Consider the following 25,921-nt stretch of genomic DNA (forward strand, 5'->3'; position numbering starts at 1 on the left):
GAAATGTGATTTTGCTAAGCCGACGCCATCTTGTTGCTTCATAGCCATTTTGTTCTCTTATAGCTTAAAGACACATTAGATACAGCTAGTTTGTAGGAGTAATTCATTATTTGCAAGACTATGCTTATAACCTTGGACATAGCAGACAGGAGATAAGCCATCTCCCCCCTGGGGAGTATTCCTGTGTAAAAATTAGAGAATGTAGTAACATCTGTGTAAAGGGAGCATGTGTGGTTAAAACCTTTAGGGGCGTAGTTTTCTGTAATATGTGATTTTTGCTATATAGATATGTACTTGTAACTAATAAAGCAGAGCTAATTGTACACGTAAACCATGCAGTGTATTTAATTCTCTCCAGATGATGAGCTCATAACTGATAAACTGACACTTACAGGTGAACAATCTGATTTAGATTCGACAGAATAAATAATTTGTCGCCTGCACACGAATTCAGCAATAGGTGATATGAACCACACATAACACAGGTCTGCAAAAAAAATTTTTGGGACAGCTGTTTTGGTTTAGTTGACTGATTCTTACATTTTTGGGTGTGCTGAATCCAAAAATGACAGCCGTTTTGTCCAGGGACGTCAGGTTTTCGAACAAACAGGTGGTCATCGTTTAAAAAAAATCTCTTTACGCAAATATTTTATTTACATGAAAAATATTAACTCATTTGCACAGGTGACGACAACATTAGCACCACACTCAAGGAGATTGCTTGTGAAATCATCTTTTTTTAAACTCTGAACTTATTTTTGAGCTTTTCCTCTTGTAGGTGGCTTCCAGAAGATCCCTGTACAACATCCAGCAGTAGTCAGCCATCATCGTAACACTCCATTTCCCTTGATACCTTCTTTCCATTTCTTTAATATCTTGATGGAAACATTCTCCCTGCTCTTCACTCACTGCTCCCAAATTTTCAGGAAAATAGTCAAGGTGTGAGTTGAGATAATGGACTTTTAAGCTCATGGAGCAACCAAGCTTGTGGAACGCTTTCAACATTGTTTCCACCATTTCCTTGTAATTTGGGTCCTTTTGGTTTCCCAAAAAGTTTTTTATGACTACAGTAAAGGCAACCCACGCTTCTTTTGAGTTGGAGTCATTGAACTGATGAAGTCTTTGTCATATGAGTTTTCTAATATCCGGGCCAACAAAAACCCCCTCTTTCAGTTTTGCCTCCGTTAAACCTGGAAACTTGGATCCCAAGTACTTGAAGCATTCGCTATCTTTGGGAAGTGCCTTAACGAATTGCTTCATTAATCCTAATTTTATATGGAGTGGTGGTAATAAAACCTTCTCAGGGGGGTACCAATGTATCTCTGAGAACATTCTTTTCACCAACAACTAGACTTCTTGGTGGCCAATTTTTTTGCTTCCAGTGATTTTGTCGGTCTCTACTGTTCCATAAACATAGAAAACAAGGGTATTTGGTGTACCCAGCCTGTTGTCCCAGCAGCATACACAATACTTTTAAATCCCCACATACCAACAAGTTTTAGTTTTGATAACCCACTTTCTTGAGTACCAACTCAAAGTTCTCATAAGTCTCCTTCAAGTACACCGAATGAGCAACAGGAATGGACGCATAACGGCCACCATTGTGAAGTAAAACTGCTTTTAAGCTTCTTTTGGAAGAGTCAATGAAAAGCCTCCATTCAGAAGAATCATACTGAATGTGGAACTGAGCCATCAACCCCTCTAAATCACCATGAACTCTCCACATATGAAACAGAAACTGTCGGGCGAATTTACACACTTTCTTGGAGGCATTGCACTAATTTTGAACCACACAGACAATAGCAGGATGACGACTGAAATGAAATACAAGATTGTGGAGGAATCAGAGAACAAGTTAATGCATGAAAGAACATGTCCGGGCAAGCCCTAGCAAGCACACTCAACAATGCAGTAATCACCATCAGGACCAATAAACATGTATTTTCATGTTTTTGGGAGCACTGGCAGTGAAAATAAATTTGTTTTTCCATGTTCAGTTTTTTTCCCCCAAGTATGATGAATCTGAAATTTAGCGATTTCCAGCTACCTGTTTGACCAAGGTACATTTCGATTGTGAAAAAACCTGACGTCCCAGGAAAAAACGGTGGTCATTTTCAAATTCAGTGCACCAAAAAACATAAGAATCAGATAAAATTATGAAAACAGCTTTTTGGTTGCAGACCTGTGTAATTGATTGGATTTTTTTTGCAAAGTTTTTAATATATTGCAACAACTTGAACTACAATTTTTATTTAGAAATCCAGAGAGAATCTTTACGCCACTCCTGTATCTGTCCAAATCCCACCCCTAATATTAAAAACAGTGCTTCTAATTCACCAAGCCTCACCCATTTTCAACGATGACATTTAAGGCTGTTGATGGGTATATGGATACATTATCTAAGTCTAGAGCGACTATCCTGTTACAAATAACAATTTTGAGACTTTGTTAAATTATTACTACTGTGATATTCAAGTAAATTGTAAGGATTCACTTACCTGCTCCCTGCTTGGGGCTTCGTCTTGCCGCTTTCCTCTTTGCTCACATGGCTTTCAGGGGACGTCACAATCATGTGACAGCTGGGCTGTGAATTTGAATCTGATACTACTTAAACTGGCTTTGAACACTAAATCAGTTTCAGAGCAACAGGATTTCTTCACTTGCGTCTGATTCCCCATGTTGTCTGGCTGTTCCCCTTTGCATGATCCCAGCTTGTGACCTGACTACTGCTTTTGGTGTTCCTTTTGTACTGATTGCCTGTTCGTGTACCTGACTCAGATTGCTGGATACGTTATTGGACTTCCCCCTGTACCACTTTCCCTGTTCCTGTACCTGACCCAGATTGCTGACTACGTTTGGGGCTCCCGCTGCTATTCCCTATCATGGCAGAAGGCCATGACCTGCGAACCTTCAGCAGCAAACCCCATACTGCCTTGCAGCGGTTCTTGGTGAAAACCGGGGAGTTTGTTAGACTTCGCTCCTCAGTACAGCCGGTGCCAACTCTGATAGTATCCTCTATTCTGCCTTATCAGGCGTGACATAAATCTTGACTTTTATTCACAGAATGTGTGATTGTTCTTGTTAAGAGTCTTTACAGGTCATGTTCATTTTTGGAGTTATTAGAAAACATCTTATTAGAATATAGTTAGAGCTCTGTTGTTAGACCTCATACCCATTGGCATCTTGGTTCACTTTGTACTGCATCAGAAACTGTTATTGGCTATAATAACTGTCAATCAACCAGTGCATTGCACTACTAGCAATTGTGTATGCCTAATTGTTCCTGCTATCAGTTAATTCAGTGGTGGATAGGCTGATAGGGCTGGTATTTATAGCCATCTCTTAGTAAAATTATATTATAGAAGATTTTTTAGATGTTGTGAACGCTAACAATTATTGCCGGAAAAGAGCTGTGTATGTTGTTTTATAAGGTGGTACTAAAAATGCATATTAAGCAAATGTAAAGTATACACTAATTAGTGAAAAACATTTTGTACATATTTTCTGGTTTTGTATATTAATATTTAACATTAATTTAAATGTGTATATATAGTAATTATTTATGGTATATTTACAATAACTCATTATGATTTGCTTAAGCAATAACACCAGTTTTGGTTGCAGTAATTTGAGGATAATTTTGCTTGGGCATTATGGCGTCCAATAAAATTGACAGATTTATATATTTAATAAGAACAAAAATGCTCATCCATGTAACTTACACAAATAGGTATCATAGACTTTGACTTATGCACAACATAACTCAACTATGCTCTTCACTTATTGTTTGTAACATTAATTATAAGGAGTGGATAAATTGTGGTTTTAAACATTTGCTATTGGGAGTTTTATTCCTCCTGACACTGGGGTTCATGTATGCACTGACAATTGTTTTTTCAAAGGATAGTGTAGACCTGCCAACCATCTCGAATTTTATGTAAAAAGTCTGAGGTTTTAAACATTTTTGTCCCTGTAAATGTCCCTGTTTTTTTTAACATATTGACCAGTGTTACAACAAAAGTAACCTTAAACTGTATATTTCTTACTCTTAGTTTTCTATAAAGTTTTTACATATATATATATGAGAGAGGGTGTTACTAAAAATGTATTAGCTAGTAGCCAGACGGCTAGGATTTTGTTTATGTTTTGTTTTGTTTGCAAGCTGGTGAATAAACTAGCTGTAGCTTTTAACCTGATACCTCTGAACTTGTGTAGTTTACTGCTGCTGTTTGTCGCCATCTTCCCCAGGAGGTGGTACCTATTCCCCTGATGGTGTGTTGACTGAGAAGAAAACCCAAGTATATGTTGCTGAAGTCTAGGAAATGTGTATTTCTGCAAAGCACAAGTTGGGTGTGGCCTGGTTCTGTGCATAAGCAAAGATCAAGAGACTTTAAAGAAAAAAGTTTATTGAGAATCTTTGTCAGTGTAAAGTGGATATTTATGTGTTGGAACAACAGAAGCATGCAAAGGTGTTTGCAAAACCATTGAGCAGAAGTTAAAAAAAAAAAAAAAAAAAACCTGTTGCTTTGCAAAGGAAAATTTTAGACATATGCTGGGTGTTATAGTGCCACACCTCCTAAAGTCAAATGGTTATTCTATAAAGAAAGTGCTTAATTTATAAGAAGATAAATAGGCTGAGTTTCAAGCTAAAATGGGCAAGAAAAAGCAGAAGCCAAATGTCTCAAACCACAATGTGTGCATACAGGTGTGTCAAAGTGTCGATATGGAGAGAGGCAATAATCAGAACTTGGAGAACGTTGGTGTGGTGGTAGTTTATGACCTTTATCATTGTGCTAGGTTAAAAGAGGAGGATGTTTCTGATAAAGACTTACTACAAACTGTTATGGCCCAGCAGACAGACGTTATTCAGCGCTGTTACAAGATGCTACAGCTATGTCTGATAAAGGGCTAGATACACATTTGTCTGGACTTTTAGAAGAGGCTGTGTAGCAGTGCCCTGAAAAGGAGGGCATGCTTAAAAACTTACTACACACTGCTATGGCCCAGCAATCAGCCATAAGGCAGCAGCAGTTGGATATTGGCAAGTCCTTGATGAAACTACAGGAGTCCCGAAGACAGAGTCCTGAAGCCGTCCATAAAAGTGTGATCTCTATTAAAGCGTAAGAAAAGTCTCAGGAACAAGCCAGAGAAATGCTGAAACAAGAAAAAGAAATTGCGGAAACAAGGTTTGAAGCCGCACAAGTAGAATGTTTAAAATACCAGTAGCGTATGGAGCAAATGAGAAGAGAAATAAATGAGCTACAAGATAATCTGAAAACAGAGTGGGGAAAAGCTCTGGTAACTGCAAAGGCAGTGGCCCAGCATAAAGAAAAAGTGGACTGTGAAATACCACAACTTCAAGCTAAGATACAGAAGCTTGAAGCAAATATGTTACTGTTGCAAGAATCTAACTCCAAACTCGGTAAGAAAGGAGAGACGTTGCTGGCGGAAAAGAAGTTGCTTGAGGAAGGTGTAAAAAGTGGGAGGGCCCACATACAGCAGCTCACTGAAGAGAATGGAAAGTTGAAAACTGATATTGCAAGGGTAAATGCAGCCCAGAATACAAATCAAAGTCAATGTCAAAGTGCAAAAGTGGAAGCAGTAAAACTGAGGAATGAAAAGGAAAATCTGCAGAAAGAACTTGATGCCAAAGTCACAGATATACAAGAGAAAATTAAGATCATATCCCAGGTTGAAAATGCTGGAAAGCAATATAAGACTCAATATGAGGAATTAAAGATTCAGCAGGATAAGCTGGTCGCCGAAACCCTCCTAGCTCAGACAGCACAGAAGAGCGAGCTTCTCAAACAGAAGTACAAGAGTCAAAAGACTCCCATGTCCAGGCTGAAATGCAAATATCTGCACTGGCAGACCAACAAGAGTCAATAAGTGGAAAAGGAAATAAAGATAAAGGTCAATGGGAGCAATCCCCAAAAATTCAAACAGAGTTGTCCACAGTTCAAAAAGAACTACACTACGCTACTAAAGCTATTCAAGACAATGTCGGCAGAATACAAACTGTTAAGGATAACTGGGAGAGGTTTGCCTATGGCTTGGAGACACCGTCCACTCGGGTTTCAGGAAAAGAAAAGCAGCTAAGTAATGTAGGATTATCCAATATTTTACCTGAGCCTCAAGTTACAAGAACTCAGAAAATCAATAATATGCTTCAAAAGGTACCGCAGACTGCGATTGCTATCGACTTGCCTCGGCAACAGTTGAAGGTGTTGTAAAGTCAACCATGTCAGGAAGCTGAGTTCCTGTCCTCGTCTATGGCTCCATTCAAAGTTGTACAGACCAAGTATGTAGCAACAAAAGAAAGGAAGAATACACCCCACCAGCCTCTAGTTCGGAAACTACGATCTCCAGTGGATTCTGGTAAGACTGTTCCAGGGGAAAAGGGTGCTGGGCGGTGGAATGAACTGATATGTACAGAGACTGTAGGCTCAGAACCTTAAGATTGGCCAGTTATGCCAAGAAGGTTCTGACCTCATAAGAGATATGACAGAAATGTGATTACCTGTTTTAGATGTAGTGGCTTAGGCCATATTGCTGCTAACTGTTCATGTACCTTTCAATCTATACAATGTAATAATGCTTATGTACCTCATAGAAGGTCTATATGTGCCCAGTTAGCCTGCATTGCAGACCGACGGGCTAAGCCTGACAAATTAATGGGTGAAGTTTCTGTAGAAGGTAAAAGGGTAAAAGCACTGCTAGATTCAGACAGCATGGTTTCTCTTGTAAAAGCAGAGTTGGTGAGTCCCTTAAAGCATCAAGGGAAAACTGTTGGTGTAACTTGCATACGCAGGGATAAACTGTGTTATGATGCTACTGAGGTACAAGTAGAAACACAGTATGGCCATATGGTAGTCACTATGGGATTAGTTCCCGGTGTGAAATTTGATCTGCTATTGGGGAGAGATTGTTCCCACTTTTGGGAGCTGTGGGAAGCCCAGTCGTTTGCCAGAGTGAATAGCCCAGGCCCACATGGTAATGTCACTGATACAGTGTAGGGGGTGTGTTCCCCAAGTCAGAAGTGTTCCCTTTATCATATGTGGTTGGTGAGTCAGGATTGTTGATCATCCTGCTCTGAGTGTCGGTGCCATGTTTTCACGTCTCATTATAAAAATTTGCCTGCAACTACCGAAGTCTTTCAATTAGCTCCCAGAAGTGGAGCTAATTGAAAGACTTCATCTCTTTATCAGCAGCTTTAATACACTTCAGCTTCTCATCGCTAGGCAGTCTTTGCATCTGCTTCAGAACAAAGCCAAGGCTTAGGCTGTGGTGCTGGTCTAACCATGTAGGGCAGGTTTGGCTGGAATTCTCTTGTTTCATTTTGTGGATCTTCTGACTGAATGTAGAATTAGCTGGACTGTCTAAATCATTTGCAATGTCACTTTGTTAATCTCCCTGTGTTTAGCCTTAACGACTTGCGAAATCTGAATGACAGAGAGTCTTCGTCAATCACTATGGTTCTGCCAAGTATTATCTTGTTGGTGTCTTGGTGCAGAATTCTGTTTTTTTATTTCTACAATACCATTCTGTTCAAAGATGCTAATCTACTCTATCTCTACTCTTTGGCATTCCAACATGTTGCTTCCTTGAGCTACATCATAATCTTCACTGTTTATTTGTAAGATACAACAAAACTCTGCAGTGCCAGACAATCAGAGTAACAATTTTTACAAATACAATAACATGAAAACAAAACAAGTACAGATAAGATCACAGATGCAGATGTGAGACAAAGCGTAGAGAGCAGTGCCGAACTAGACATTTCAGTGCCCTGGGCGAGACAGGGCACCGGCGCCCTCCATCGAAGTGGGAGTGACATTTGCCAAGTGGGTGTGGCCAACCTAATGTGAGGGTGTGACTAGCACTTTACTGAAAGAATTATGCTACACAAATTTGCAAATGCACGATATATATATATATATCTATCAGAGCCGGATTTACACCTCATGGGGCCCTAGGCAAGATATTGGTTTGGGCCCCCCCCTTCACACACACAGTGGCCCCTCACACACACATAATACACACACACAGTGGCCCCTCACATACACATAATACACACACACAGTGGCCCCTCACATACACATCATACACACACAGTGGCCCCTCACACATACACATCATACACACACACACAGTGGCCCCTCACATACGCATCATACACACACAGTGGCCCCTCACACACACATAATACACACAGACAGTGGCCCCTCACACACACACATCATACACACAGACAGTGGCCCCTCACACACACACATCATACACACACACACAGTGGCCCCTCACACACACATAATACACACACAGTGGCCCCTCTCACACACATAATACACACACACAGTGGCCCCTCACAAACACATAATACACACACAGTGGCCCCTCACACACACATAATACACACACAGTGGCCCCTCACATACACATAATACACACACACAGTGGCCCCTCACATACACATAATACACACACAGTGGTCCCTCACACACACACATAATACACACACATAGTGGCCCCTCACACACACACATAATACACACACATAGTGGCCCCTCACACACACACATAATACACACACACAGTGGCCCCTCACACACACACATAATACACACACACAGTGGCCCCTCACACACACATAATACACACACACAGTGGCCCCTCACACACATCATATACACACAGTGGCCCCTCACACACACATAATACACACACACAGTGGCCCCTCACATACACATCATACACACATATAGTGGCCCCTCACATATACATCATACACACACAGTGGCCCCTCACACACACATAATACACACACACAGTGGCCCCTCACACACAAATAATACACACACACAGTGGCCCCTCACACACAAATAATACACACACAGTGGCCCCTCACATACACATTATGCATACACACAGTGGCCCCTCACACACATAATACATACACACAGTGGCCCCTCACACACACATAATACATACACACAGTGGCCCCTCACATACACATAATACACACATACAGTGGCCCCTCACATACACATAATACATGCACCCAGTGGCCCCTCACACACACATAATACACTCACACAGGGGCCCCTCACACACACATAATACACACACATAGTGGCCCCTCACACACACATCATACACTCGCACACAGTGGCCCCTCACACACACATCATACACTCACACACAGTGGCCCCTCACACACATAATACACACACACAGTGGCCCCTCACATACACATAATACACAGTGGCCCCTCATATACTCATAATACACACACACAGTGGCCCCTCACACACCCACAGTGGCCCCTCACACACACATCATACATACACAGTGGCCCCTCACACACACACATATAATACACACACAGTGGCCCCTCACATACACATAATACACACACACAGTGGCCCCTCACATACACATAATATATATATATATATACACACAAGCAATATATTACAACCCCCCCCCCCAAACTTACCTTTTTGCATCCCTGTGCAGTCTTCATCCCCCTCACACATGGGACGGCACCTGTCATGTGGTGCACGTCCCATGTGACACAGAGCAGGCCACACAAAGGAGGGAGGCTCCCCCCCCCTGCACGAGTCGCGGAGTGGGGGGGTGCCGCGAGTCGGGGGAGGGGCCACAATGTTTTTTTTTTTAATATATATTTTTTTACTATGTGCCACAGAGGGTAATGCAGCGGGCGGCTGCTGCGCCCCCTCGGGCTTGCACCCTGGGCGACGGCACCGCCCACACCACCCTAGTTACGGCTCTGGTAGAGAGGGTCCTTCTTGTGATATTTTACAATCTAGAGGAAGAGGGATATGTTGAGACAATAGGAGCTAGTAGGATTGTGAGTGGACATGGGCTTGAAGCTGATAGAACATGCAGCAGTAGTAGTTTCAGGTGGGAATATGATAGGTTATAATGATGAGGTAGCTTTTAATAGGGTACTTGAAAAATGTAAGGTTTGGGAGAGTGTAGTCAGGCGGTGTAGAGCATCCCATAAGTGGGAAGAAGCACAGGAGAAGTCTTGGAGTTGGGTGTGAAAGGTGGTTAGCAAAATGGAGGCGAGATAAGGTAAGACAAAAGGATACACAGAGCTGTAGCTGACTCACTTGATGAGCAACAACAAAAACCAACACGATGTTCAAAACACATTCATTTATTAACAAATCTCAAAATTTAAATTAGTAATACGATGAATTGAATACATCAAATAGCAATGTTAAAACTATCAATCACTCTATAAAACACTCTAGAAAACATCAGATAAAAACACATGTGAGGGGCAGTGTTGGTGAAAATGCCTTGTTAATGAGAGAAGTCAAAAGAGAATGGGCAGACTGGTTGAAGCTGACAGGAAGGCGACAGTAACTAAAATAACCATGTGTTACAACAGTGGTATACAGAAGAGTATATCTGAATGCACAGCACATTCATCCTTGAAATGGATGGGCTACAGAAGAAGACTACACCTGGTTCTACTCCTGTCGGCTAAGAACAGGTAACTGAGGCTACAGTGGGCACAGGCTCAAGAAAACTAGACAATTGAAAATCGGAAAAATGTTGCCTGGTCTGACAAATTTTGATTTCTCCTGCAACAATCAGATGGTAGGGTCAAAATTTGTATTAAACAACATGAATCCATGTGTCACATACATGCTCCCAGCTGCCGTGACTTTGGAGTGTTCGCTGTATGAGGTCACACATGATTTCAGCCCGCAGTCTCTCTCTACCTATCACACAGGTTATAGACCTACGGAATCGCCCCCAAACACAGCGCTCTCACACCCCCAGACACTTAAGGTTTTCCACCACCTATTGGATATGGGTATAGGACCCCAATACACTGTCCCACACTGGCACACAGGCTTCTAATTATCCACAAACTAGCAAGACCCACACCTGCACACCTCCAGACTGTTACACAAATGTAAATGCAAGCACACACAGCTTATTAATCAAATGTATCAACAAATCACACACTGGCATTCCAAGGGTTAACTTGGTCGAGCTCTCTTCTAACAGGCTAATGTATTCGTTAGAGTATCAAGGAAGCAACTTATTAAATTATAGATTTAATATACAAAAATACAGGGCATACAGATAAAAAAAAATAATGAATAACAATTAATAGATTGACATAACAAGCAAAGCAGTTTAAAATAAAAAGGGTTACATTCAGAATAGCACTTGGGTTGCATAATCTGCGTCATGGGGAATTGGCTAGGAAAATGGACAGCTTATCAATGTGGCTTGATTTCCCCAAAAAGTCTGACAGTTTGTTCCTTCAGAACACAGGTTTTTAAACAACATGAAATGGGATGGTCTTCACAGGGGCACGGTTTAATGCTAATAGGGGGTTGTGGCCTGTAACACTTTTTCCATCACCATTTGCATGTTGCCTGATTTACTAACCAATTCTACTATGTGATATACCTTTTTTGTAGAGTGTGACATCCCATTTTATCATTAATAAATCCCTTATGATTTCATGTCCATCTTTTGATACCAAACATGATGACCTTTGACAATGTGACATACCTTTTTCAAAGATATGTGATTTCAGCTGTTCACGGATACCACATGTACCTGTCATTCACAACCCTTGTGTGATTTCTGCCCCTCAGTATCTAGTGCCACCCATATTTCCCAAAATATGGAAAATGAATTAATTTACTTTCAAGTTCATATTTCTATATACCTGCATAAAGACCATACAGGTTTTATCCAAGAGTCTCCAAGAGTCTCGCCTAGGCATATGGCTCTCCAATTTGCACCTAGTGGTTAGTTTGTATTTACAACCCTCTTGAAAGGAAGTCAATTGGCTAGTTGAATACATGATCAAATACAATGGATGACTGTGATCTGCATATCTTAAGCTGGTCTCTTCACAACGGGTTTGCTTAACTTAATGGCCTCCTACTGGGCTCATTGTTTCATTTAAAAAAACAAAAACATTTGGTCACACATTTATCTGAGTTGAAGATTAGGTAATTTGTATGTAGCCATGCAAAGTTTTATTTAGGCCCTGACATTCAATATTCTATTTCATCAAATCAGATTTATGCTCTCATCCTAAAACCATAGATCTATCCTGCCTTTTATAAATGGTGGAGCTGCTGGTGGGGGTGGTGTAATGGTGTTGAGAAAGATTTCTTGGTACACATTATTATTATTGTTAATAATTGGTTTATATGGTGCCACATGAGGTTTTAAACACAATCAGAGCAGCCGGGCAGCACACTGTCCCTGCCTGTCACGGCTGGACGGACCTGCATATAGTGTGCAGCCATTGGCAGCAAGTGTCTGATAGGGGGGGCGATCGCCCCTATCGCCCCCCCCCCCCCCCTGGATCCGCCACTGCCCTAGTCTGTGTGTGTGTGTTAGGGAATTTAGACTATAAGCCCCAATGGGGCAGGGACTGATGTGAGTGAGTTCTCTGTACAGCGCTGCGGAATTAGTGGCACTATATAAATAAATGATGATGATGATGAAAGGGACAGACATACGGTTGACAGATGGGTTGACCCAATGTAAGGGAATCTGAGGGCAGCACGGTGGCGAAGTGGTTAGCACTTCTGCCTCACAGCGCTGGGGTCATGAGTTCAATTCCTGACCATGTGTGGAGTTTGTATGTTCTCCCCGTGTTTGCGTGGGTTTCCTCTGGGTGCTCCGGTTTCCTCCCACACTCCAAAAACATACTGGTAGGTTAATTGGCTGCTATCAAAAATTGACCCTTGTCTCTCTCTCTCTCTATCTATGTGTGTGTGTGTGTATGTTAGGGAATTTAGACTGTAAGCTCCAATGGGGCAGGGACTGATGTGAATGAGTTCTCTGTACAGTGCTGCGGAATCAGTGGCGCTATATAAATAAATGGTGATGATGATGATGATTATCGATGGGTGAGGTATACTATATGGTGAAATTGTTAAGTGGAGCGTTGGTAGACTTTTCTAAACAGGTGGGTATTTATTCAGCCCCTAAATATATTAATAGGGGCCACTCCTTGTCTAATTGATGTAACATTCTTGAGCTCACTGCAAATTATTCTGTTTTGCTTTTATATCTATTAATTTCATTATTGTTAGTTGTTCTATTGTGAATATGTCCTTTATATCAATACCAAAATCTATAGAATATCCTAAACAATCTAGCATAGCAATAATAAATAATTATTAATACATGTTAAAATAAATCAAATCAGATATTTAATATTAACAATCTGCACCATCGATCAAAATAATATCAAATAGAATTGACACAGCTTCAAAGAACAACAATTATAAAAAAAAACAAATTTAGTTAACCACTCTGTTACCAATAAAAAAAAATGACATTCTCTATTTACTCATTAACCTGAATACTGTCAAAATTGAGAGTAAAATAAAGTTCCATTATGATGTTAGATAGTCATCCTGCAACCTCATTATACACCACACTGTATAATTCCCAATCCATTTCTCAGATCTCTGCCAGGATTAGAACTCATACCTTAGTAATAGGAGGTAGCAGCACTACTCAATGAGCCACCATGCTGCTTCCTTTTTCTCAACTTTTATTTACCAGCTTGTAAACAAAACAAACCATAAACAAAATCCTTGCCATCTGGCTACTAGCTAATACAGAGCAAGTCCCTCTCTGGAGTGAGGGTTCTAGTGTCCCTCACTAACCAAACAATCTGGCTTACAGATCAAATTTGCCGTTTCTCTCAGGAGTCATCTAACCTCCTCCCCAGACAGTGAGAAAGAGAGTGAACAGAGCTGTAGCCTTTTATAGGCACCACACAGGTGCAACTCCTAATTAGTCTGCTGTGAAACCTACTCTGGGGAGCTTTTCCCACACACCTAAACAATCTCCCCAGTGTTTTAAAATACAAATAACAAGAATGTAGAACTTATACACATGCCATTCACTTCTTTCCCAGCGCTTCTGTCACAATATATACACTTATACTGTGTGTATATATATATATAAATATATGTAATATAAATAGTTATTGGAGCAATGATTGAGGGTTCACACGAAAAGAACCAAAAAAGTTAAATGGATTTAAAAGGTTTTATTTGCAAAAATAATAGCTACACATGTAACACGTGTTCGAAAAGCTTCAGATAAAACGCCTCTGGCAATTTTTGCTCTCTTGCAAATACTTTTGTTGAGTCAAAAGAAAGGAGTGGTTTAAAATAAGGACAATCCCATAATTTCTAAATCTTTAAGTGTCATTTGTCCAGGTTAATATCTGGGCTTGTCCTATGGTTATGGCTTACTGCTCGGCATTCTGGGAGTTGGAATTCCTTTGACCAACAGTCTGACAACTAGCCAAAACCAGTTATTCTCGAGTTCACGTGTTCTAATACTTCTTTTCCTTTGAAGATTGTTTCCCTCCTTACCTTGTAAAAACCCGTGATATATTTGAAAGTTCAATCATGTCCACCCCGTCCCTTCTTTGCTCCAAGCTATACATATTAAGATCTGTTATTCTTTCCGGGTAAGTTTTGTGCTGTAGTCCATGCACCATTTTAATTGCCCTTCTTTGTACATTCTCTAATATATTTTTTATCATTCTGGAGATATGGCCTCCAGAACTGAACATAGTATTCTAGATGAGGCTGTACCAATGACCTATACAGTGGCATTATTACTTCTTTCTTTCTGCTATTTATTCCTCTCCTTATGGAACCAAGTATCTGACTTGCCTTTCTTATTGCTTTGTTACATTGCTTACCTGCCTTTAAGTCACCTGAAATAGTGACCCCTAGATCCCTTTCCTCCTCAGTAGTTTCCATTATAGTGTTATTAATCCTATATTTAGTCTTTGGGTTTTTGTGACTCAGGTGCATGATTTTGCATTTTTTGGCATTAAACTGTAGTTGCCACTCTCTTGACCATTCCTCTAGTCTACCAAGATCATCAATCATTTGTTTTACGTGTCCTGGTGTGTCTACCCTGTTGCATATCTTTGTGTCATCTGCAAAAGCGCACTCTTTTCCTTGAAAACCATTTGCAATATCACCTATAAAGATATTAAAAAGCACTGGTCCAAATATGTATTCGTTGGGTACTCCACAGGTAATCTTTCCCTCCTGTGAATGCACTCCATTTACTACAACTTTCTGTTTTCTCTTTAGCAACCAAGATCTTATCCTTTCAACCATCTTAGAATCCAATTCCTACCAAGTTTATTTAATAGTTTTCTTGTTATGCAAATAATTGTGTTACATGTGTCTATTTATATAAATACAAAGATTTCTAAATAATTTCTAGATATTTCTAAAAATAATTTTCAGCTTGGAGAATATGAGTATTAAGACACAGTGCAGTATTATAATAACCTATGTTTTATCTTGTAAAGCTCCTGCTGATTTTTATCTTATAGTGACAGTGGGAGACAATGCCCACTGCTTTCAATTGTATTGTAAAAGGGAGATTCCCTGCTGTTTGTGTAATTGTCCTGGCTGTGTACATCCTCATTATATTTAAACAATATTTACAGTGCTTCCTGAGGGTATAACGAAACAAGCATTTGCTAAACTGTGTTTTCTGCTTAAAGTAATTAATGTTGCTCTATGGAACATGTTTTGCATTTATTGAACATATTCTTGCTCTTTCCTTACTTTCATGGGCACATTTCAAAATCTATCCCTTTGTACCTGAACCTTCTCTTTCTGTTACTCTGCCCAACTCTTGCCTGTCACACCATTTTTGTTGCCTGTCCTCCACTTGTTTACAGCTCAGTTTTCCCAGCTCATCTGTGACACCTGGGGGTAAATGTATCAAAGTGCGATTTTGCAACTCCAGCGATTTTCTCGGGAGAGTTGAAACTCGCCGATGTATGAAGCTGAGATTTCATGCAAAATCGCCAGAGTTATGCTTCTGTCAAAATCGCTATTTGCAAAATCGCAAGAGATCAAACTCCCGGGGGTAAATGTATCAATGTCCGGATTCTTCAACTCCGGCGAGATCGGCGTCTTCAGCTCTTAATTTTAAAGCGGCGCTGCCTTGTAAAGGGAGGTTTCCCTTTACAAGGCAGCGCCGCTTTAAATTTAAGCGCTGAAGACGCCGATCTCGCCGGAGTTGAAGAATCCGGACATTGATACATTTACCCCCCGACTGTTTGCCACTGCAGCTATACAGCTCTCAAATGTATGAAGCTGCGAGTTAGCAAACTCAGGAGAGTTTGCTTCAAAACATGCCAGATACAACACGCTGCTTGATAGCAGCGTGTTGTATAAACACATCACTGTTACACTGCCCTGGCAGTATTAAAACTGTAAAGAATAGATAAAAGTTGAAAAAAAAAAAAGGCGTGGGGTCCCCCCTCTATTCCAGCTTAACCCTAGTGCTGCCTGACTAGTGCTGGTCCCGTGAAAATCGGGGAAAAATTTGGCGTGGGGTCCCCCCGATTTTCACTTTACCAGCACTAGGCAAACCAGCCAGGGTTGGCGGCACTAGAGCAGTGGGACACACGGCAGGGGTCCACCTGCCATAATGACTAACCAACCCTAGACTGTTTAGCGCTGGGCTGGATTCCCTAGGGAGTGGGGTCCGCCGAAAAAAACGAGCGGGCCCCCCCCCTAGAAAGAACCAGCCCAGTGCTGATAGCACTAGGGCTCTTCCTACTACCCCTGGGCTGTGGGTAGTAAGGTAATACGGCGATAAAGAATGAAAAAAATAAACAGACGCCATTTTGTTTTGTAGAACTAAAAGTCCCAGCCAGCCAGGTTGCCAAAAACAGTGTGGCCATGCTGCTGTTTGTATAACTACAAGCACCAGCATACCCACGGCAGCCAGGGCATGTTGGCACTTGGAGAACCACAAGTGCCAACATGCCCTGACATCCCTGGCTTGCTGGGACCTGTAGTTCCACAAAAAAAATGTTAAATAAACAACAGCACCCTAGTAAACACCACATCTATTTATTAAAAATAAAAAACCCACAATAAATACACTAACCACCCTCATTTAAACCACATCTATTTATTAAAAATAAAAACACCCCAAATACTCACCAAAGATGTCTTCTTTCTTCTCCAAAAGCTCCATGCTTGCCTCAGTCCCTTAATAATTATACTTCCAAAAGTTTTGGCTTGCCCCAGTCCCAGCAAAATTATACTTCTAAAATGGCTTGAATAATATCTTCTTCACTTCGCCCAGAAGGGGCCCCTTGTTGATTGAAGTCTTCTTTGCTTCGGCCAGGAGGGCCCCTTATTTGTAAAGTATATTTACAGTATTATAGCTTACGCAAGTAGCGTTGTGCATGCGCAATGGGCTACGTTACTTGCGTAAGCTCTATTTACTGTATTAGGTGATTCCCCCACTAGCGTGGGAAAATCACATAATACAGTAGTTATAGCTTACGCAATGAACGAAAGTTCATTGCGTACCGGACCTCCTACCTAGTAGGAGGTGTTAGCGGAGGCTCCACAGTTTTTTTATTTTTCTTCAATCAACATGAAAGTGTCGTGGGATGTACAAATATGGGGCCCTCCTGGCCGAAGCAAAGAAGACTTCAATCAACAAGGGGCCCCTTCTGGGCGAAGTGAAGAAAATATTATTCAAGCCATTTTGGAAGTATAATTATTAAGGGACTGAGGCAAGCACGGAGCTTTTGGAGAAGAAAGAAGACATCTTTGGTGAGTATTTGGGGTGTTTTTATTTTTAATAAATAGATGTGGTTTAAATGAGGGTGGTTAGTGTATTTATTGTGGGTTTTTTTTTTTTAATAAATAGATGTGGTGTTTACTAGGGTGCTGTTGTTTATTTAACATTTTTTTTTGTGGAACTACAGGTCCCAGCAAGCCAGGGATGTCAGGGCATGTTGGCACTTGTGGTTCTCCAAGTGCCAACATGCCCTGGCTGCCGTGGGTATGCAGGCGCTTGTAGTTATACAAGCAGCAGCATGGCCACACTGTTTTTGGCAACCTGGCTGGCTGGGACTTGTAGTTCCACAAAACAAAATGGCGTCCGCTTATTTTTTTTCATTCTTTATCACCGTATTACCTTACTACCCACAGCCCAGGGGTAGTGGAGAGCCCTAGTGCTATCAACACTGGGCTGGTTCTTTCTAGGGGGGGGGGGCGCTCATTTTTTTCGGCGGACCCCACTCCCTAGGGAATCCAGCCCAGCGCTAAACAGTCTAGGGTTGGATAGTCATTATGGCAGGGGGACACCTGCCGTGTGTCCCACTGCTATAGTGCCGCCAACCCTGGCTGGTTTGCCTAGTGCTGGTAAAGTGAAAATTGGGGGGACCCCACACAAAATTTTTCCCCGATTTTCACGGGACCAGCACTAGTCAGGCAGCACTAGGGTTAAGCTGGAATAGAGGGGGGACCCCACCCTTTTTTTTTCTTTCACTTTGATCTATTCTTTACAGTTTTTACAGCTGCGGGAGCTCCGGCAGCTGTATGACAGGGGCAGTGTAACAGTGATGTGTTTACAACTCACTGTTAGAACACAGGAGAGTTTGCCAAACACAGGAGAGTTAGCTAAACTCGGGAGTGTTTACATTGCCAGAGATGACCAGCGATTTTGTACATCAGTGTCAAAATCGCAGCTTGATACATTTCAGGGTTTTTTTTCAAAACTCGCGGGTAAACACCCGCGATTTTCTGCGATTTAAACACGCTGGCAAACTCGCACTTTGATACATTTACCCCCTGTTGTTTGTCTCTGCTTTCATTATTTGCCCCTTTCCAGTCTGCCTGCCTTATTTGTGCCATCCTTTGTTCCATTCAAGACTAGCAAAACTTGTGGATGTTCATTTTTTTTGGAACTACAGCTTCAATAATTCCCTGTCATCTAGAGGCTGGCAGAGAATGTTGGCACTTCTACTTCTATAATTGCTTACTTTTGTTACATCCTCTTCATGCATTCATTGATCCCCAAGAACCGTATCTTGAATACTCAAGCACAACCTTTCTAATTCGAAAGCAGGGCTGTTGTAAGTCATTAGTTGGTACAGAGCATCGTTCACTCACTATAGTGGACACCTTTTCAAAACACGAGGGTTAATTTGCAACTATATCCGAAAGGCACAGTGATTTTTATTAGAAAAAAGTTTTGGCTATATAAACCTCCCCGCATTCGTTTTTCTGAGCCATTGCACATTAAAGATTGTTTTTCTTTGTTAAATAGCAAGTTAAATACCTTTTAAGCTTGCATTATCTTTTTTAGCTATACTTCTACAAATCATTGTCTCCTTTTCAAAAGCTCTCTGGTTAGCAAACAAAAATGGCTGGCACACAGAGTCACTGTCAGTCTGCAACCCAGACTCAATTCTCAGGATGTCATGTGATGGCAGAGAGGGGTAGAATGAGAATGTCATAGTGCATACAGAGCTCAGAGGGGCATTCCAAAGACTCTGTTTATTACACCATGTGTCAAGGAACTGTGGTTGCCATGGAAGTCCAAAATGATAAATCATTAACAGTAGCCTGAGGGGGGAAAAAACAAGTGAAAATGGTAAATACCATCATTCTTTTTATAGCCTGCCACAGTGATTTATGTTAAAGTAAACACCTGATTTTTTAATGGGAGTGGCGCTTTAAAAGAGAGCTAAGCTGCAATTACAGTGACAATTTGTTATTATACAAAAAGCTATATAAATAAATGTATTTTTACTTTTTTCCTTTGCCATATACCTTTATATATTATTTTCAAAGATGGTGTGGGGTGTTTTTTTCTTCCTCGGCTTTATTTCTTTATTTTTGCATTAGTGTTGTAATGATTTAGTTTATTCGTTTAGATTAGGTTTATTATTGTAATTTTTAGCTTATATAGTTCAGTGTTAGGTAAGTCAGTGTTTTGTTATAGTTATTTAAATAAAGATATTTATTCAGTTTTTAGCTAAAAACATTTAAAAGTCTGTTTAGTTGTTAAATTATTTAGGTTGGTCACTTTAACTAAGTAGCTGTCCCACATGTTTTCTTCAAAAACATAGAGTAAAGTAGGACAAAAAAATGTTTATTGCTCAGTTATTAAAGAATAATTCCACCCCAAACAGACAGCAGCAGTCGCTGGACTTTCCTTACTCCCAGCAAACTGATCTTTCTTCATACAGAAAGGTATACAGAAGATATTGGTGACCACACTGGTAAGCCTTAGAGTATTAGTACTGGGATCCAGATAAGTAAACTTTAATGGCCAAAACTGAATTTTTAGGTATGGTTTTCCTTTAAGTAATTCTGTGTAATATAGTTTAGCGAATTAGTTTCTTTGTAAACATTTTTCAAAAATGTACTTATTCAGTTTAGGTTCAGTTACATTTTTAGCTGCATGTATTAATCTTTGAAATATGGAACAACAAATATGAGAACGTAGAGCTCAGATGATGTGCTTGGCATCCAGTTTGAAGATTTAGGGGCACATTTATCAACAGCTGCATAAAATAAAAAATAGTTTTCAATCCTTATCGCTGGATGGAACTATTTCTCATATTTATTAAAAAATCTCCACAGGAGCAAAATCTCGGCTTGTCATTCATTCTTTGGGTCCTAGCAACAGGGACTTGACAGATCTATGCAAAATGTATACCAATTACAGGCACTTGCTAACCAGAAACTGGCTCTCTAGGTCCCAGCATGGCCATGCATACATTGACTATTCTTGCCCTTGTAGTACTAGTGCTACTTTGGCTAAACCTGCCAGGACCTAGAATGGTCCGGTTAACTTTTACTTACATGGAATATTGTTATCCCACACACACACTGTTTAGTTAAGGATATATTATTTTCATATCATGGGTGGTTTCCCCTATGTAGGGGGGGGGGGGATGAATTTGTGGCACATCACCCTAGGGAATGCAGGGAAGTGCAGACTAATCAGGACCATTATGGCAGAGGGACACTATGCTGTTGGAGGCAAAGGAAATTGCTGAGTATTAGTAAAATTGGCCGCTCCAAATTTGGTACACTGTTTGGAATATTCTTTTGGACAGTTGTTTAGGCTCTAGGGGTATAATATTTAAACTTTGAGGGACCTTTGTCTGTACAAATGTTTATTTTTATTTATGTTAGGTTTTATTAATGGATTCCTGCTATCCTCATCACAAACTTACTAAGGATTTAAATTTTAAGCAACACAGAGGGTATAGTGGTGTTATTGACAGTGAGTGAGACTGGAGGCCAGTTGGTGATTCTGGCATGAGGGACGAGAATAAGCTCAGTTTAGAACCTGTTGAGCCTTAGGTATCGTTGTGACATCCATAGCAGAATGCATAAAGACAGTGCTTTACAACAGATAGTATAGAAAGAAATAGGTCAGGGAAAGCAATGTACATTTGGGTGTCCTCAGCATAGAGGTGGTATTGGAGGTCAAATGACCAAATTAGTACCCCAAAACAAGAGATGTACAATATTAAAGTACAACATTTATAAACAAAAAAAAAAGGAGCCTTGTGAAACCTCAATAGAGAGTGAGAGTGGAAGGTACAATGTGCCAGAGGTGGGTACACTCAGGGCCGGATTAACCATAGGGCTAACTGGGCTACAGCCCAGGGGCCTCGGGCATCCAGGGGGCCCTTGAAAGTGCTCAGCAGCAGTATTGATCGGTCGGGGGCGGGGGCGCACCCAGCCCGATCAGTGCTGCTGAGCACTTTCACTGCAGTACTTCCCCGGCGCGCTGTAGTCTCCTTACTGAGGAGATCTCGTGAGTCACACTCTCACGAGATCTCCTCAGTAAAGAGTGTACAGTGCGCCGGGGAAGCAAGAGAAGGCGGTAAGTGCCAGGGGGGGGGGGGGGGGGGGGGGGGGGCGGCTCGGCTCATGGGGGGGGGCGCCCTCACGGGGGAATGGAGGCCTCCTTAGCCCAGGGGCCTCCATTCTCTTAATCCGGCCCTGGGTACACTACAGAAGCAGTTAGAGAGGTAGGAAGTGACCCAGGAGAGAACTGTGTCTAGATGGACAATGAAGTGAAGGATGTGTAGGAGAAGAGGGTGTTCAACAGTCTCCAAAGCAGCAGAGAGTTACAGGAGAATGAGTATTGCAAATATATAAAAAAAATATGTATTTATAAAAAAAAAAAATATGTATTTATAAAAACAATTGCAGTAATCAAATGAAACACAAGATAAAAACAAACTGTAAATACAAACTCCTTTGTAAACAAAAAAAATACAAACACATGCATGTTGGTTTTATCTCATTGGTTAGAAGTGTTGCAAGGCAGGTCATGCTGGAACCCATAATGGCTGTCTTCTTTATCTATTTAAAATATTAGAGAAAAGGAATTCAACCATAGACCCTTCTGAAAAAAAAAATACTTGACTGTGTGTACTTTGTACACACCTGTACTTTCAAGCTGTAAAATATACAATTTATGATGCCTTAACTGTAACGCAGGTCCCCCAATAACCTAAAAGAAATAACATTGTTAACTATAGATACTTACATGCTTACAAAGACAACTACTTCATGTCTTGATCTTCCTCCATGAAATGATCCTTGCTGCACCTTCTTTGTGCTCCAGCTGACAGCTGGGTCATAAGGTCTGTTGGAATAAATTACAAACATATAGCTATTTAGTAAAATGGTGTCTGTTTCTCACTTACAAAATGAAAGAGAATGTAAGATATCTCCATTAGAAAACACTGACAAATCAGTGGCTTAAAAACAATAAACAGACTTACCTAAACCCTATTAATACATTGGATCTATAGGAGTGTTTCACTTTTATCACCTCGGTGCCTTCTCTCCACTAAACTGTTCATGTTTAGCTCTGGAAGTGTTTTCTATGTTTCAGTAGTCCTTCCCTGATTCCAATCATCTAGAGAGATATTTATGTAGTTACATTTCTCCTTCATCTCATTTCGTGTGGCAGGCAGTACAGTTGGCTCGCTCATCATAATTTTGTCCTTTTTTTCCAAAATTGGCAGATTTTTACATGCTTCTGTAACTAGGTTTGAAATGGTTACATCAAAACAATAAAAACAATAAAAAACATATAATAAAACCAATAAAGAGCGAACTTTCTGAAACAGAGCAGAGAAGAGCGTATGTCAAATGGTTTGGTAGGAGGGGGAGGTGCTGGCACTCCTTTAAAGATTTCTTTAATATGACTGCCGGAGGCCAAACCCCGGATTTATTAGTTATTCATTTAGGGGGTAATGATTTGTTTAAGGGTAAAACTGTTGTTCTCTTATGGCATATCATAGATGATTTGTGGCTCATAGATGATAGCTGGCTGAAGATTAAGATATGTTGGTCCAATATCATCCAAGATTAAATTGGAGGGGTGCCTGTAGTGGACTTGTCATTGATAATGTTAGGAGACAAGTTAGCCGCTATTTCTAAATGTTTGAGGAGATCTGGGGGTTGGGTAATACAACACCCTTTAATTAAATTTTGCACCCTCATCTTTATAGATGTGATGGGGTGCATGTCATGTACAAAGGTTTAAGTATATTTATAACTAAAATTCATGGGTTTTTGGCGGAGTTTCTAAGGTCAAGTGGTGGCAGCCTGTGTGTCCTTCAAAGGAACAAAGCTTTTGGCAGGGAAGCAGTGCAGTCAGCAGTTAATACACGGCACAGGAGTTTATGTTTGGCCGCAGGGTTCTCCCCCCTTTGATCTATATCTCTGTTAGGGTCATTTGTGCGAAGGCCCTGGGTATCATTTGTGCGAACATGCCCTTTGATTGTAGAAAGGATGTAGTCTCTCTGACGCTGTAAGTTATCGCCTGAGATTCTGGGCTGGCTGGCCATTCCTATGTTCTGGTTTGGTATTAGCTGGAAGCTGAACTTGCATCTGCTTTCGTTAATACCATTATTTACACAATTAAAACTGTGACCTTACTGCACCAAAATTCAACATGTGTCCGTGTCTTTTTTCAGGTATTATGTAATTTTATATTTAGTTTAAGAAATAGAAAGGTGGTATACAGAGGGAGAATATCAGCCATTTGGCTTTTATGTAATTCTCAGTTGTACAAAACCACTTATTTTGTTGTCTATGCTTGATATAATTTCAGTCTCTGTTCTTGTGTATGCTGCATACATTAAATTTACTAATGGTCAAGGTTACAGTAAAATATAATTTTTTTTCTACCCAGAGGTTTAAACATCATGGTTGCATGCAGCCATGGTAGTCATTTAGTAGTGGACAGAAATTGTGAATTAACATTGGTTAACACCCAACATGCCCCAGTTATTAGATGTTCTACTCACATAGTTGCTGTTCAGATATTCTTTTTTAATTAAGAAAAAATGAATGAGGGCATGAAAGTCTCAGAAACACTAAGCAGTTCCTGATTACCAGTCAAAGTGACAGACATTTGGGGGTAAATGTATCAATGTCCGGATTCTTCAACTCCGGCGAGATCGGCGTCTTCAGCGCTTAAATTTAAAGCGGCGCTGCATTGTAAAGGGAAGTTTCCCTTTACAAGGCAGCGCCGCTTTAAATTTAAGCGCTGAAGACGCCGATCTCAACGGAGTTGAAGAATCCGGACATTGATACATTTACCCCTTGGTTTTTCTCCTCTGTTGCCGTGTAAGTGCTACGTAGATATAATTGTAAATGTTACACATATTTTATATAGGTGCAGAATTATTTTTGGCTGTAAGTAAGCATTCTCTAAAGTGTGGGCTGGTGTAGTTTGTATACATTTTTAGTCCTAGTCTGGCCCTGGTGACAAGGGATAAGTGATGATGACTGATGAGTTATGAGTGATGAAGGTTGGATACAAGACAAGAGTGATAAGTGAATATGATGAGTTATGAGTGAGAATAAGAAGTGATGTGTGATGACATCATCCTTTACTCTTGAGTTTCATTTTTAACAGTATTACATAGCCCACCAAAGAGAGCTGCCTTCTGCTGGTATTTTCACCATGTAAAATGCATTCCCCATGGTTTATACTTCAGCCAATAATCAATTATTTAGGGGACTAATTAAATTGCTTATTGATTTGTTTTATTCTTTTGTGTTTCATTTTTACTCACTAAATGAAACAAATTTATCACTGCACAGTAGAGAATGAATGAATAACTGACAAACCTGTATTTAGCTGAGTAATGACTAATAACCGTACTTTGATTCATTTCAACTACAGAAATGCTTGCATGGAGAAATGATTTGTGTATTGTTTGATGTATTAGTCAACAACTGCTTTTAACTAGCAGTTTCACAGTCACTTAGCAATTACTTATTTTATCAATTCTCAAAAGTAAAAGTTAACCTTATTTATAAAACTCTAAACTTTGTCATCTAACATAAGGACATTTGAAGGAATGTCCCTATGCATCCTAAATGGACTGAAAACATTTGGGAATATTGAACAGAATATGTATTTTCATATACAGTTCACTTATAAGAAAAATCAGATATAGATCAATTATAACATAAATTTTATATTTTAGTTTTTAGATTCCGGTCATGTATTGGCTGAATTGTTGGGTTGCTTTAAGGATTCGAAGAATAGAATAAATAATTTGTGTGTAGTATACTGATCCAAGTATACTAAGTTAAGCAGAGGAAACGTTTGTATGCAGTGTGTTGATTATTTATTTTCTAGATTTTTGCGTACACCACATTTTTTATGAATTAGTTGATTTAAGAATCATCCATAAATATCACACTATATAACGGGTAGGCAGAGTGACTTTGGGAAGCTTAATGGATAGTCTAGACGTAGGAATGGATGAATGACAAAAGAACAGCTGTAAAAAATGGGCCTTATGTAGAGATGGACACTACTTTTGATTAAAGTATAAGCTCTTATGCAAGAGTTACCTGTCCCTCATTCCTGCTCCTGTTCAGCTGTCAATTGCGCTACCCGCTATCCAGGTATCAGCTCTCTGCAGTGCAATCATGTGATGGGCAAAGTGGGGAATTCAAATCCCCTTTGCTATTTAGCTGGGTAAATATTTAATTTTCTGTTAATATCTGACTCGGCTCTCTGT

Source organism: Mixophyes fleayi, chromosome 1, assembly GCF_038048845.1.
Source record: "Mixophyes fleayi isolate aMixFle1 chromosome 1, aMixFle1.hap1, whole genome shotgun sequence".
NCBI lineage: Eukaryota > Metazoa > Chordata > Amphibia > Anura > Limnodynastidae > Mixophyes > Mixophyes fleayi.